The sequence below is a fragment of the Anastrepha ludens genome, chromosome 6, assembly GCF_028408465.1.
Source record: "Anastrepha ludens isolate Willacy chromosome 6, idAnaLude1.1, whole genome shotgun sequence".
NCBI classification, from domain to species: domain Eukaryota; kingdom Metazoa; phylum Arthropoda; class Insecta; order Diptera; family Tephritidae; genus Anastrepha; species Anastrepha ludens.
Window position 1 is genome coordinate 113,325,566 of NC_071502.1, and position 16,439 is coordinate 113,342,004.

The window sequence follows — 16,439 nt, forward strand, 5'->3', positions numbered from 1 at the left end:
CTATTTATACTTTAGAGTAAAAACTTCAAGTTATATGCAGATTATCTAGCTGATATTTTTACACCTCATGAGGCAACATCCGAAAGCCAGTCTACATCCGTGCTCCAAGAGTTTGAAGAAATTCCACGAGTCACGAGCGCCGAACTAAAAAGAGAAAATAAAATGCTACAATAAAAAATCCCCTGGTTTCGATATAATCACTGCAGAAATACTCAAGCAGCTTCCCCCTAAAAGCATCCAAATTCTCACTAGCATAATGAATGCATCTTTTAAGTTTCATTACTTTCTTATTCTCTGGAAAACTGCGGAGGTTATTATGCTCCAAAAACCAGGCAAACCTGGACACGAAGTTTCATAGTATAGACCTATATCACTCCTACCAGTGATCTCAAAGCTGTTTGAAAAGCTGTTGATTAAAAGACGCAATAAAATAATAGAACGAAAAAAAATAATTCCAACACATCAGTTTGGTTTTCGAAATAAACATTCTACAATCGACCAGGTACACAGGATCACGCACGAAATAGAAAAATCACTCGAAAATAAAGAAGTATGTTCTGGCGTATTCCTCGATGTGGCAAAGGCATTCGATAAAGTTTGTCACACAGGTTTGCTTTTTAAACTAAAATTAATACTTCCTAAGCAATACTACGAAATCTTGGAGTCGTACTTATCAGATCGCTATTTTCGAGTCAAGCAAGATGATGCTTATTCAAGCCTTCGACAAATAAATGCAGGAGTACCTCAAGGCAGCGTTCTTGGGCCTCTGCTGTACCTTATCTTTACACATGACCTACCATCTGATCCTAATTACGTCACAGCAACGTTTCCAGATGACACCGCCTTGATTGCAGTTGGTGAAACTGAAAACGAATCGACAGCCACATTACAAACCGCGTTAAATAAGATCTGCCAGTATACTAATACGTGGAAAATTAAACTTAACCAAACTAAATCTGTACACGTAGTTTTCACAAACACTAAAATACAACATATACCACTATACATAGATGATCAACAGGTTTCATACTCAAACTATGCGAAGTACCTAGGTATGACACTTGACTGCAAACTTCGATGGAAAGAGCATGTCAAGAAAAAGAGGCAAGAATTGGACATCAAACTCAAAAACATGCAATGGCTCATGGGTAGCAGATCAGCTCTCACGATAGAAAACAAACTGTTAATTTACAAGCAGATACTAAGGCCAGTATGGAGTTATGGTGCGCAGCTATGGGGGTGCGCCAGTCAAAGCACGAAAAACGAAATCCAACACTTCCAAAATAAGGTCCTTGGGTGCATTGTCAAAGCACCATGGTACTGCAGAAGTTCCGACATTGAGCGCGACCTTAAAATAAACTCCGTTAACACTGAAATCGCAAAGATTGCAGTTGCCCACAAAAAAAGACTATTAAACCACATCAATGAAGAAGCACTTAATTTAATTGAAACCAACGGATTAATACGAAGGCTCAGACGCACTAAACCCAGCGATTTCATACCTCCATAGAAATACTTTATGTCATGTAGAGTGAAAATTGTGTAATGTTATCATAAGTCATTTGTGAATATTTATAAAAAAGTCATTCAATGCAAATTTTCGAAATTTGAGACACGCTCAACAAAAAAAAATGTATAACCAAAAGAAATACATATATCTAATATATATATAATTACGAGTATTTATATCAATCCCTAGAAGCTTACCGCCCTCACAACATTCGAAAAGGAAAATCAAAAATTAAAATCACCTGCAAATCAACAAAATAATGTCGAAAAAAACTGCTGTACGAACATCAAAATGACTCAACCCAGGTACGTAGAGCTGCCAAGCGCAAAGTGACAAGCGGAAATACAAACTTGCATTTTGTTAAAATTTCTATTTTGTATATTATATTTTTTGCGAATTATTTTTCATTGAAATTTTTTCACTTGTTTGCAAAAGGCACACTACACGACGTCATCGGTGAATATGGCTGAAAAATATTTGCGACGCGCCAAATCAATTCACGAGAACGCAATTTTTGACAAATTAAAAATGCGCTAAAATATCGTATTATAGAAATACCAGTGAAATTTCGCTTGGCTAGATTTTTCACATTTGCATTTTATTGCGATCAGAAAATATTCGAAAATTCATGAAGAGCATTAATTTTTGTATTTTTCTCGTTACAGAATTCAGTAAATTTTATTAACAGGAAAATTATTCAAATAACCGTTTGGTTTGAAACATCTGCTGCAAAGGCCAGGGGCGGTTATTGTTTGTTGGTTTGGCGCAGAAAATACAAAACAAAATATAAAAAGTAACAGACCAATTAAAATCCAAAATATTTTATTTGAAACGTATTAAAATAACATCTGTACATGCACATAAATATACTGAATAATATGTTAGCTTAGCGAATTTGCCAAATATGCGCAATTTTATTAGTGAATGATGCAATATACAATTCGTACATATGTGACGTTTTAAATTTCGTATTTCCGAAGCTCAAAATATTTGTTATTTAAATAGAAGAATAAATAATGCAATTTTTCGCTACCTCTTGGTGGGTTGAAAGTAGCGAAAAATTTCAACAAGATTTGTATGTATGAGAGATTACAATTGTTTTTCGACATTTTTCGGAGCGCTGATACAGTTAGTATACTTGTTACTATATATTTTTCTTATCATATTTCTTTAAAGATAATTATTACTAATTGAAAACACTTATAGTATGTTTATATATGGTTTATATTTTTTCCTATATATACTTTTCGGAGTACTTCGGAGTCAAAGAAAAGAAAGAAAAAATAATGGTTTACTGTAAAATAATTTAGGTGTAGTTGTAATAAATGGAAATCACATTTGGTTCAGGTAGTGGGTACTTAGAGTTTTTCGGAGTTAAAAAATCAGTCAAGAATATTTGGTTTCTAACACATAATGAATATAAATCTCATATTATGTATACACATTTTTTCCGTGGTTCCTAGGGGGAATAAATGACATCATTTTGTTGACCTAATAAATGTTCGGAGTGTTTCGGAGTTCATGAAAATGGACTTCTAAATCTTGATAATTCGAAGTAAATTCAGGGAAAATAAAAAAATACACTTTTGCGATGCTAAGTAAATTTTAGGAACATTTCGGAGTTAGAAAATTAAACAAAAATCACTATGTTCTTATACCAGAACCTTGGTGGTGGAGCATAGAAATTTAATTTTTTGGCCTAGTATATTTTCGGAGTATTTTGGAGTTACTAAAATTGTTTGTTTTATTCTGATTTTTTTACTAATGAACCATGGTTTAATAAATGGATTTTAAAATTAGAAACAAATATTGGTTCTTTTCGTAGCAGATTTAAAATTAAGTCAAAGTGAATAAATAGTGGAAGTATTCCAGGGATCATAAAATTGTAATTATTTATTTTGTCTGCTTTTTTGTAATCCAATAATTTTCGGAGTATTTCGGATCTCATAAATGTGAAAACAAATATTTTGTATTTATTCTGCTGAAAATTATGTACATAGAATCATAAAAGCTTCTAACAATATACATATAAATTTTTCGGAGTAATTCGGAGATTTGTTCTTCTTGCATTACACAAGTAACTTCTGGTTCAGTATTCTAACTAATTGGCTAAATAATGAGCATCAACAAGTTTTAAAATGCTGCCATAATTCAGCGTGGGATAGATTTTTTTCGGAGTTACTAAACACTTCTTTATTTAAGAAAAATTATAAAGGATTATTTTTACTAAGAATATTTATTTGAACTAAGAATAAATAAATTAATGTATTACATTAAAAAGGCGGCCACCGTAGCCTAAGGGTTTTTTGTATGACTATCATTTGGTAGATCCCGGTTTTGAAACGCATTGGCTGCTTGTTGAAAATCACACCACCAAGGAAAGCAGATGGCAGCTGAAATAATTTATTTCGTGAAACTCTGATTTTTCTAAATAATCATTGCATAATCATTGCTTGCGTTATTTTTACAGATGGGCAATTAGAAGGAAATATTCGAATGAATTTGTAATATTTTTTTTACTTACAACTTTCATTTTTAAATATTTATTATGCTGATGTGAGGGTTCTTTGAATTTTTGGCCCCAAACTAAATTGGGGATTCTTTGATAAAACAGGCTTGAGTAAAATGAAGAAAAAGTAGATTTAGTATCTAGTGTTTCTTTAGACTTTGTGCAAAATTGATTCGTTATTTTCATAGAAACGAGAAGTCTCTATCAAACTAGTTGTGGTTGTGACTTCACTAGATAAGCAACAGTGTGAGAAGAGTGTTTTTTTCTACAAGGTTTGGTACATATTATTGAAAAATTACATACGTATTAAGAAAAGAAACATATTTTCTTGCATCATAATATTTACTACGCTTCATGAAGTTTTCTAAAGAAAACAATTTTAATACATCATACTTTAGTCCGCAAACAGCGACGCCCACCAGTCAACGTTTATTCAAAAACAAACAACAAATGAGCAAATTAATAATATATTAATAAAACAGTACGAAAATTTTCCCATTGAGATTTTACGTACTTATATATAAATAATTGGCACATACATAACCACATCCTCTGTTAGGTGTTTGGTCGAGCTCCAATTTTTGGTTGATATTTTGATGTTGTTCCCCATATGCGGGGACCTCTGTTTTATGCCACCACCGAACAGCAGATAGTTTTGTTTTTAATGAAAGCCTTTTCATGCCAGAAAGTTGTATATTCCGAGACATAACAGATATAAGAAATAAAGGGTGGTTAAGTTTTAAGGGCCGGTATTGATTTTGAATAAAATAAAATTTTTTTAAGAAATTATTGTCATTTCTCTTTACCATGATAATACTGGTAGGGCTCAATTACGTATTAAATAAAATATTGGCCAAATGACCGCCGCAGCCTCGGCGGCACACCTCCATCCGATGGTCCAAATTTTCGATGACGCTGAGGCATAATTGAGGCTCCATGCCATTAATGTGCCGAATTATCTCATCCTTTAGCTCTTGAATTGTTGCTGGCTTATCGACGTACACCTTTTCTTTCAAATAACCCCAAAGAAAGAAGTCCAACGGTGTCAAATCACATGATCTTGGCGACTAATTGACATCGCCACGACGTGAGATTATTCGGCCATCAAATTTTTCGCGCAAAAGAGCCATTGTTTCGTTAGCTGTGTAACAAGTGGCACCGTCCTGTTGAAATCATATATCGTCCACATCCATATCTTCCAATTCGGGTCATGAAAATTTCGTTATCATCTCACGATAGCGAACACTATTCACAGTAACTGCCCGACCGACCTCATTTGGAAAAAATACGGCCCAATGATGCCGCCGGCCCATAAACCGCACCGAACAGTCACTGTTTGTGGGTGCATTGGTTTCTCGGCAATCACTCTTAGGTTATCATTCCCCCAAATGCGGCAATTCTGCTTATTGACGAATCCACTGAGGTGAAAATGTGTCTCATCACTTAAGATGATTTTCTTCGAAAGCCCGCTTTGATTTGAACGCCCGTTTTCATAATAAGCCTGAATAACTTTAACGCGTTGATCGATTGTGTATCTTTCATGGTTCAAATTGAATTAGTCTAAAATTGAAAAAATGGCAAATGAAATGCAGAAAAAATTTGACGTTTAGGTGTGGTTTACTTTCAACATCGGCTCTTGAAATTTAATCACCCTTTATAAGAAATATTTAAGAAAATTTTGCCTTTATTGCTGAATTGTATGTTCGTTAGATGGCAAGAGTACCCCAGGTACACTACAAGTAGCACTTACGTGCCGTTTTGATACCATAGTGGGGACCACTACCTGCGAAAAATTTAGGGAAGAGAAACTATGTACAGCCATTCAGTACTGTGGATATAGTGGAGGAGAGAAAAGGGATCTAGGTTGGAGAATTTCCTCAAGTCTGTAGTTTCCCTTTAAAATGGATCAAAGGGACACCGATGCCTGAGAAGGGGACAACTGAAACCGGTTCTGTCGACCCTTTCCTGGCCAGCTCGTCGAAAATTTCATTTCCCTCTATGTGCAAAGGAACCCAGGTAAGGGAAATGTTTCCTGCACGTTCGAGACGTTTGAATTCCTCCTTACAAGAGTTAACCAGAAGTGAGTTGCACGACAGTGCCGTGATTGCAGCTTGGCTATCGGAAGAAATATGAATGTCTCCCTCTCAACAGCGATCCCGAAGCATTTTGTACGCTTGCAGGATCGCGAAGACCTCTGCTAGAAAAACGCTGCTCGTTTCCGGCAGTTTAAAGGAGACCGAAATGCTGGCTGATTTAGAGAAAACCCCCGCTCGCACTGCAGATTCCATTTTTGATCCGTCAGTGAAAACAGAGGTACCTATGTCCGCGCCGACTCTCCCCTCTTTGCAATCTAGTCTGCTTGGAAAGATAGCCCTAGCACAACCCTCAAATCCCAGTTTGCGGATAGAGAGATCAGTGCGAAGTACATAGAAGGAAGGGGAGATCTGCTTTAAGATGCTACTATGTTCTACAGGAAGTTGCCTATTGGTGTATTGTAGAAATAAAAGTTTATTCCTTGAACTTATAGTTATTTTCAATGAGAGAAACATTTTGGTGCCATCTAAATGTTATTCAGAATATATTTTTTTCTTTTCTCAAAACTTTTATTTTCAATATTTTTTTCATGTGGCCTGGATCTTAAACTAATTTTGTTGCAATTTAAACATAAGTTTCAAAGCACACCTATCAACAGAAAGCCCACGCTCTTCTTGTGATTACTTAGTTTTTGTTTTTTTTTTCGACTTATTTTGCTCTGTTTATTTTTGACTAATTTTCTATCAAAACATAGTTCATTCTTCAAAAATGCCATATGAATCCTTTGGACTCGGTCATTAAAATTTCCAACTTTTTAATAAGTAGTTTTAGAGCACCTTGAGTATGTCTATAGCCCATTGAAATTTAGCACAAAAACGTGAAAGTTTGAAGGGCCTCGAAAAACGCGCTGATTTTTAAAGAAAATTTGTTGAGGGTATTGTGAATTTTCTTCCATATACAACACAATTTTATATGGAAAGTTAAACAGCTGAGGTAAAAAAATTATTCCAAAATCAACGCGATTTTGGAGCCGCATCGAATCTTCACTTCAGTGAAGAAGGAGACCCTTGAAATCTGTCTAAAATTCAATAGGCTATAAAAGTGTGTACTCAAAAATTGTCCAGAAATTCTGACTATAAGTTGGTTCGTGATAGTTTTTTTTTTTAATTTTCCTGAATTTTGTGTACTGGTATATATTAGTTTTCTTAAAAAAATGAGTTATGATGTCACTGCTGATACTATTTTTGTGCTCGCCCTAGTGATATACTGGTGATAGTCATATATGTGAGGGCTCGAGGCAGTGGTTGACATTCGTTTGAAGCGTAAAGATTCTTTTTTATCTGACGTCAAAAATGTGTACGTGCGTCCCGAAAAAACAGCATTTGCGGGAAGTCATGCTTCATTATTACCTTTTAAAGAAAAGTGCAGCTGAAACATGTTCGTAATATTTACGGTAATCACGCTCCATAAAATACAAGTTGTAAAGAGTTGACAAGAGTTGTTGTGAAGAGTTGTTTTTGCCGAGTAGTGCGTACATTTAATACTAATAATAATATATAAAATGCAGGTAAGGAACGAAGGAATTTTTGTTTTAAATATTTCGCTTTAGGCAAACTAAGGATACTTTTTTTTAATTAATGTTATGAGAAACTAAAAACAATTCTTATTTAAAAACTTAAAATGAGGTTTTGATCTGTGATAAATTTCCTCTGACAGTTTTGACTATTTTACTTCTTCTTTTCTGAATATTCATTATTTTTTTTTTTATAAAAGTAAAGGTTATTGTTAAAAAAACCATATAAATGCAAGTGTAAAACTTTATATAAAAATTAGAAAAATTCCACAAATATTTCATCACAATTAGAATTATAAATATAGAAGAAAGTCATGTTAGTTACACTATTTATAACTCGAGAACGGCTGAACCGATTTGGCTGAAAATTGGTGGAGAGGTAGCTTAGAACCACGTGATGGGCATAGAATACTTTATCCCAATCGAACGCGTTTCCGTGAAGTCACTATAAAATGTGGTATAACAAAAACGCATCTGATATGGAATAACAAAACGCAAATGACAGGTAAACATAATTTTGTGTATGGTTAACGGTAGGACATATACCCAACTTTGTAATGGTAGGACATATACCCAACTTTTACTACGACTTCTTATACCCGGGTACAGGTGTGGCCAGTAGCCTGTTTTACCCGTATTTTCTCATTTTTTCTGAGAAACAAGTTATTTTTTTTAATGCAATGTTGTAGCTGACTGTCTTACGAACATTTTAAGTAGTTATAAACATATATTTGTAGCCTGCTTCTAAGAATTGCGCGCAGTCTAAGTTATTTCTAAGAAGTCAATAATTTCGATTGCTGTTAGAATTTTTAGAATACAACCTTTTTCGCGCACTCTTAATTATTTAGAAGAGGACATTATATTGTACCCTTGCTAGAATTTGCTGACAAACAACATTTGATATAATCGAACTACCTGGCAGGTAAGAAATGCTTCCAGAAACTTAAGGGTTGCTATATATAAAGTTTTGCGAGTTTATATTCATTGTAAAGCGTTCTTTTGAAGTGTGAAGTTGATTTATATTTGTGAAAATAACAAGTCAGAAAAAATTTAAAATATTACAACCTGGTCTGCTATCCATGGAACATGGAATATTTGTCTTCGAATCAATATATGAGGTAAATACAAATAACTCAAATATAATTTCATAAGTGGGATAAAAATTAATTATTTTTATATAGATTATCTGACGCTGAAAAAGAGCAGTACATACAAAACCTGTTTGACGAAATCTCAGATGATGAATTATTTGAATTTTCCGACCCTGAAGGGGATGAAAGCGAACAAGTAGCAGTAGCAGATGGCGTGGTTGAATCGGATGTAGAAGACCCTGATTACACAATTGACAATGCCCAGGTAGATGAGGCTGATTACGTAGAATCTGACAATGAATCCGATGCTGCAGATGATTCTGAGGAGATTAATTTGCGTGCAGCTGAATTCGTAGCACGTGATGGTACCATATGGAGCTCACAGCCACGACTTGCACGCCAAACTAGGCAACAAAATATTTTGCGACGGCGAAGTGGGCCCGCAAGATCAACTACTATGATGTCAATAGTCAATACATATAAATGTTTTATGACTCCGGAAATGGTGGATATTATAGTACGCTGCACCAACAAAAAAGCAAAAGCTACATATGCGGAATTAAACGCAAAACATCCAGAGGCGGAACCAAAAACATGGAAGAACGTTACTGTGAGCGAAATGTATGCGTTCATTGGAGTGCTTATTATGACTGGCGCTAACCGCAGCAATGCTGAATGTGCGCCGGACTTGTGGTCGATGGAAAATTGTCCATTATATCGTGCGTCAATGGGCATTAATGGGCATTAATGGGCATAAGGTTTGACGATGGCAACACACGGGCACAACGTTTGGTAACTGACAAACCTGCACCAATATCCGAGCTGTGGACCTTGATGAACTACAACTTTGAGCAGTCATATAAGCCAAGTGAATATCTAACGGTAGACGAGCAGCTCTTTCCATATCGTGGCCGCACCCGTTTCACGCAATACATCCCATCGAAACCGGTAAAATATGGCATCAAAGTGTGGTGGGTATGTGATGCCAAAAACGCATATTCACTGTATGGACAAATATATACTTGCCAAGCACCTATGGGACGGGAAACTAACCAGGGTGAACGCGTGGTGAAGGATTTAGTAAGCCGCTTTCATGGAACCGGCCGAAATATAACGATGGACAATTTTTTTACATCCCTAAATCTACTGGAAAGCTTGCCATCCATGAATTTGACGGCAGTTGGAACTCTGCGGAAAAATAAGCCCTACATACCAAAGGAGATGTTGGCACACAAAGATCGTGCAGAGAGGTCAAGTACATTCGGTTGTAGGCCCAACATACCCATATGCTCCTATGTGCCGAAAAAAAACAAGGCAGTTATATTACTATCATCAATGCATGACGATTATCACATTGGCGAAAGCGGCAAACCAGAAATGATCGAGTTTTATAACAAGACAAAAGGAGGAGTGGACGTGATGGACCAATTGCTTGGAGAATATACTTGCCAAAGGATGACAAAGCGTTGGCCGTTGTCCCTATTCCTCAATATGATTGATTTGACGGCATTGGCAGCGTACATCATATATTATGAGAATAATCCCAACATCAGATGCACCAATATGAAGCGTAAGAGATTTCTTCGCCAGGTCGCCAAGGAACTGTCTATGCCCATAATTGAAGAGCGGTCGGTGAATCAGCAAGTGATGCGGAACTTCAACACAAAAATTGCAGTCGCGAGTTTCATAAGTACGGCCTTGCAAGGAAGTACTGACAATAGGCCATCAACGTCTGCAGCTGCTGGTGCAAAACCAAAGAAACAGCATTCTTCAAATACATTAACAAGTAATAATTGTGAAAATAATGAAGAGAATTGAATAATTTAAATTTGTTTGCATATTTAGTTATAAGAAATTTACGCCTAGAAGTTGGCTCCGTAGTAGTTATGCTTCGAAACATAAGCCCACCAAAACTTTGCAACAGTACGCGTTTGGTGGTAAATAAATTGATGAACAACGCGACGATACTCAAAGGAAAATTCGAAGGTGAAGAAGTTCTCATTCCGAGGATCCCGATGATCCCAACCGATCTTCCGTTTGAGTTTAAAAGACTTCAATTTCCGATCCGTCTTGCATTCGCCATGACCATTAACAAATCACAAGGCCAATCCTTGAAAGTTTGTGGGTCGGAAACCATCTACGTTCATGGGTCGGAAAACCATCTGCGTTGTTTGGTCTTGCACCTGATAATAAAACAAAAAATGTCGTGTATCGCAAGGTGCTTAACTGAAGAGTACAATCTATTAAAGCTTCATTGAAATACTTGATTAATAAAAAAATTAACTTAATAAAATCAAAAATCTGCTTTTTTATTGCCTCTAGGGCGGAACAAAGTTCGCCGGGTCAGCTAGTTATTAATAAGAGCTCTTAGACAAATTTCTGGTACACAATTTTATAGCTTATTAAATTGTAGTCCAACAAAATTCTCGTGTGGTGCATTTTCTTCAAAGAACAAATAAATGGTACCCACATCCTATTCATGTGCATTTTTATTGAATTTTCGTTTGTATATTTTTTGGTAGACATTTTTTCTCTTACATTTCATTTATCTGCCACAATTTCGTTGCTGTTCAACCCAACTTATCCTTTTTGATTTATTAGCACACAATCACATTTAAACTCAAATTTTTCTTAATTGTTTGCTTTTGTATTTTTATGCAGAGCTGAATAAAAGCTTTGAAATACTTCGCTTGCAAAAACAAAAGGAAAAAAGTAACAGTTTATCTGGTTAAATCCTAGTGGAGAATTATTACTTTTGGTCATTCCACCTCATTCTTCCCTTTTCACGCTTCCCTCTTCCTTCTGTTTTTCGTTTTTTTGTGCCTCAAAAGGATTGCTAAGCTTCCGCATTGCGCGCAGCTGGCGTATAAATTATTATCTTTAAGCGCTGTTGAATTTATAGAATTTAAATTTCCATATTGCGCTACATTTAGTTACAAAAAAGGTGGAAATGTGACAAAGCCATTTTTTCGAAGAGTTTTAAAACACATTTTAATCTGCATATGAGGGCAGTTGAAGGTTCGTTCTCGCTGTGGCTTATAATTTCAGCATTAAATATTAAAAAAAAATCTAAGTTTTTACTTTTTTGGATTGTTTTGTTAGTTTTTTGTTCCTGTGAATTTCATTATCCCCATTAATGTCTTGCAAATACGAGCTTACTGAGATTTGAAATTCATTTATGAGTGTTTCAGGTAGAACTCCGTCCATAAATAATGGTAGCTTATAAATATGATATAAGTAAGTAAATAAAAATAGTGACATAAATTGTGACAGCGCCCCAAACTCTAAAAAAGATTTAAGAAAGTTCAAAATATTTGTAAAGTACTGCTGAAATGCTGAATCTGCAATCAAAGCTGAAAAATTTCTAAATCGCGAATCCCATATAGTAATGATGAAAAGTCTCGAGTACTTTTGGGAATCGAACAATGCGATATCTATTTTTTTAAGAATTGAGTTTTTTAAAAATTTCGCAGTGAAGATGTGATGGTTTAGTTAGATTTAGAGGCGTCTAAGGTGGGTAGGTGAAATGGTTGAAATTCCAGTCTGGCACTCCCCAAGTGGCATTAACCCATTTTCGGCAGCTGGTCGATTTTTCGACCACCAACTTCGGACTCCAATATCTTAGAAACTAAATGTAAATTTTCACAAGTTTTAAATTTGGAATTTAGTTAATTTCTAGAGCATACTTTTTTAAGAAAAAAAGGTTCAGGGCAGATTTTTGTAAAAGAATGAAATTATCACTATTTTTACGTGTTTTTTGTTCAGATGAAAAAATTATGAAAAACAAAAAAATAAATAATTGTTACTAATTTATTGTGAAGAGAAAAGATGAAATTAAGAGAATCAAAAAAGTAACATATCGATATTGCAATAATTTTTACTGTTTCATGGACGTAAACTTTAGTGGTCGAGAAATCGACCGCGGGGCAGGAACTGTCATGTAGGATAGAACAAAATCTAGCAATATTTTTTTCTTATTGAAAGAGATGGAAGTGAGTATCTTTGTGGTATAGGAAAGGTACTGCCCCTGCAGGGAAAAGTGAACCAAAATTCTAGTTCAGCACTAGTACCTTACCTCCAAAATTAAGCAGTTTTTCCATCTCGCTGACAACACGAATTTAAACATAGCAGACCGTTTTGCGAAGGTTCGTCCTATTACTGACGCTCTCAACAAAAAGTTTACGCAGTTTGGAGTCTTTAGCCATAATCTCTCTATAGACGAACAGATGATTCCATACTTTGGACGCCACTCCTGCAAAATGTTTATTAAGGGAAGGCCAATCCGGTTTGGGTTTAAAACATGGTGCTTATGCTCTGAAAGTGGGTACTTATTTTCTAGTTCATTGTACGGGGGAGCAGCAGCTCCTCACGATAAAACTATTGGTCTAGGCGCACAAAAAGTCTTAGACTTGCTTGCCAACGTATCTGACCCTGAGTGCCACATCATTTTCTTTGATAATTTTTTCTCTTCATACCATCTAATGTGCCTTCTGAACGAACGTCGATTTTTTGCAACTGGTACTATACGCGAAAATAGAATGGGCGATTCTCCTTTGAGAAATTTAAAAAAAGAAATACGAGGAACATTTGACCAACTACGTGATCATCAGCAAGAAATATTGACTCTTCGGTGGAATGATAATGCTGTAGTCAATGTTATAACTATATTAATAACTCCACAGTCAATCCAATTATTAGCACTAAAAGATATTGTCGGAAGAAAAAACAAACTATCACTATCCCGCAGCCATGATAATGCGGTGGCAAATTATAGAATATGTATGAGAGGAAAAAAATGGTGGTGGCCAATATGGACAAATGCTCTTGGTAACGCAATGGTCAATGCATGGAAACTTCATTGTATGATGGCAAAAATTGAAAAGATAAAACCACTGTCACAAATTGATTTTCGTTCCAAAGTCACAACAGAATTATTGAATTACGACAAGGACGAGGACGAGTATGAAAACGAACATGGAGATGAAGGTCGATCGAACCTTCCTCGGATCAATGAAAGGGTACACGCCGTCATGAGAAGCATTGAAAAGAAATTTCAGCGGTCTAAATTTTGCAAGAAACATACTATTTTTACTTGCAAAAAATGCAATATTCATTTACATACTTAATGTTTTGATGATTATCATAAAAATTTGTAAGCTGACTTTTCTATCAATAAAACAACATAAAAATATTTGTATTTGAAATAAAATGAAATAAATTGACTTCGTGTGCTAAATTTTTTTCATAAATGTTGTATTTTTTTTTTAATATATTTGACGGTTTTTGGCCAGTTGGTAATTTTTTTTTTTTTAATTTTTCTTGATTATGGTCCTATAAGCACTGACTAAAAAGGAAATGGAAAAGATATGTCGAGTTCTTGTAGCGGCCGAAGATGGGCTAAACGCCGTTTGGAAACTATTGAGAGACCTCCAACAGGCAGATATCTAAAGAGAACTGTCGATGTAATGGAGAAGGTTGGTGGGATTTAAGTTGGCGCACTGCTCCAGGCTATCGAAGAATTGAGTAACCAATTCTTTTAAAAATTGATTTATTTGTAGGCTTGCCTATAAAAAATGTGAACTCAAAAAATTTTGAAAAGAAATTTTATAATTTTATGATTTATTCAGCTGAAAAATCTTGTTTTAATTTAAGATTTGGGTTTTGGTGTGGAAAATAACATATAATATATTTAAAAGAAAAACAGTGTTTTCTGGGGAAAATTGAATTTCTTTATTTAAAAGTTTAGGAAAAAATCTCAACTTTTTCTTATTTCTTATTATTTTTTTCACAAAAAAAGGAAAAAAAAATTTGTACCAGCCGGAAAAAACAATTCATCAACAAACACATGTTTTCGAGAAAAATATTACTTTTTTCGAGAAAAAAATTCCATGTATCCCCAAACTCTTTTTTAAGTATATTTGATATTAAAAATAAACTTGAGATGTATTAAAAATAATCACCTTAAAAACTGTATGCCAAAATTATAAAATTTTTCTCAAAATATTTTCGTTTTACTTATTAATGAAACAAATTAATTGAGATTTCTATTTTTTCCAAAACAAAAAAAAAAAAAATTACTTTTATCCAATTATTCTATCTCAAAAAAGTAAAAAAAAATAATATTTTCAGTTTACATATTAACCAAACTGAATTGAATTAAAAAAAACTAGTTTTCCAAAAAAAAAAAAAAAAAAAATATGTATTTTTTCCAAAAAAATTATGTATTTTTTCCAAAAAAATTATGTGTTTTTTCCAAAAAAATTATGTATTTTTTTCCAAAAACATTATGTAATTTTTTCCAAAAAAATTATGTTTTTTTCCAAAAAAATTAATTTTTTTTAAGTTATTTTTTTGTTTTGGAAAAATTTAATAATATTTAAAATTTACAGTTTTTAAAGTGAAATATTTTCGGCCCTCTTTAATATTTTTCAAATTTTTCCTAATAATGCGATAAGATATACATACTTAAAAAAACTTGTTTTTCAAAAAGAAAATAATATTTCCAAACAAATAGTTTTCTTTTAAAGAATATTTTGTTGCAACATATTATGAAAAATTTGAAAAATGTTAAAATGGGCCGAAGATATTTCGCCTTAAAAACTATACCGAAACTGTACAAATTTTGCAAAAAAAAAAGGAATTTCAAAAAAAAAAATTTATTGTCTTGCAAAAAAAATGTTCTGTTATAAGTATATTTAAAAAATGTTAAAAACAGCAGACGGTGTTTCACTTTAAAAACTGTCCACGAAAATTTTCAAAAGTATTAAAAGTAAACTTAATTTTTTTCGAAAAAAATGTGTTTTGTCAAAAACTAAAAACAACAATAAATAAAGGTTTTGCGTATTAATCAAACTTAATTTCATTTTTCCAAGAAAAAAAAATTTCCAAAAAAAATTAATTGTTTTCCAAAAAAATTTTTTGGTTTATATACTTATTTTACCCCAAAAAATTAGAGCAAATTTGAAAAATGCTAAAAAGAGCAGACGGTATTTCATTTTAAAAACTCTCTACAAAAATTTTCAAAAATATTAAATTTTTTAAAAGTTTTCTGTTAACTTATTTAGTAATCTTAGTTTAATTCTTCAAAACAAAAAAAAGGTTGTATTTTTTTCAAAAAAAAAATAAAAAATTTGTTTTGCACAAATTTGTTTTTTGATAAATTGGAGGAAATTTGAAAAATGTTAAAAAGAGCCGATGGTATTTCTCTTTAAAAACTCTATACCTAAAATTTTAAAATTTAAAAAATTTTTCAAAACATTTTCTGTTAACTTATTAATTAAACTTAATTTAATTTTCTAAAAGAAATTTCAGTTTTTCCAAAAGAAACAATATTTTTCAAAAATTAGTTTTTTTGATAAGTAGGTTTTAATCCAAAAAATTACAAAAAAATTTTTTAAAAAGTTAAAAAGAGCAGGAGATATTTCACTTTAAAAATCTATATTAAAATTTTTAAAAGTATTAAGTGTTTTCGAAATATTTTCAGCTTACTTCTTGTTTTACTCAAGCTTACAAATAATCCAATTTTCAGAAAAATTTACGAAAAATGTTTGTCCAAAATGCGTCAAACACTGGAATGCTTCCATGGTTTTAATATGCTGACACTTAACCTTGCTATAGCTTTATAAGCATTTAAGTGATCTGACGACCTTCGCAAAAACGCCTATGATCGGCCATGAAGCGTAATGAATATTCCAAGTAATTTTTGACAAATACGCGAAACCT

At 33.4% G+C, this 16,439-nt stretch overlaps 1 long non-coding RNA gene across 3 annotated transcripts in view; it reads right to left on the minus strand.

Moving 5' to 3' along the window:
* LOC128868461 (uncharacterized) overlaps window positions 1-16,439 on the minus strand; it is a 38,517-nt gene that overhangs the window by 20,827 nt on the left and 1,251 nt on the right. The gene's annotated exons all lie outside the window — the stretch shown is intronic.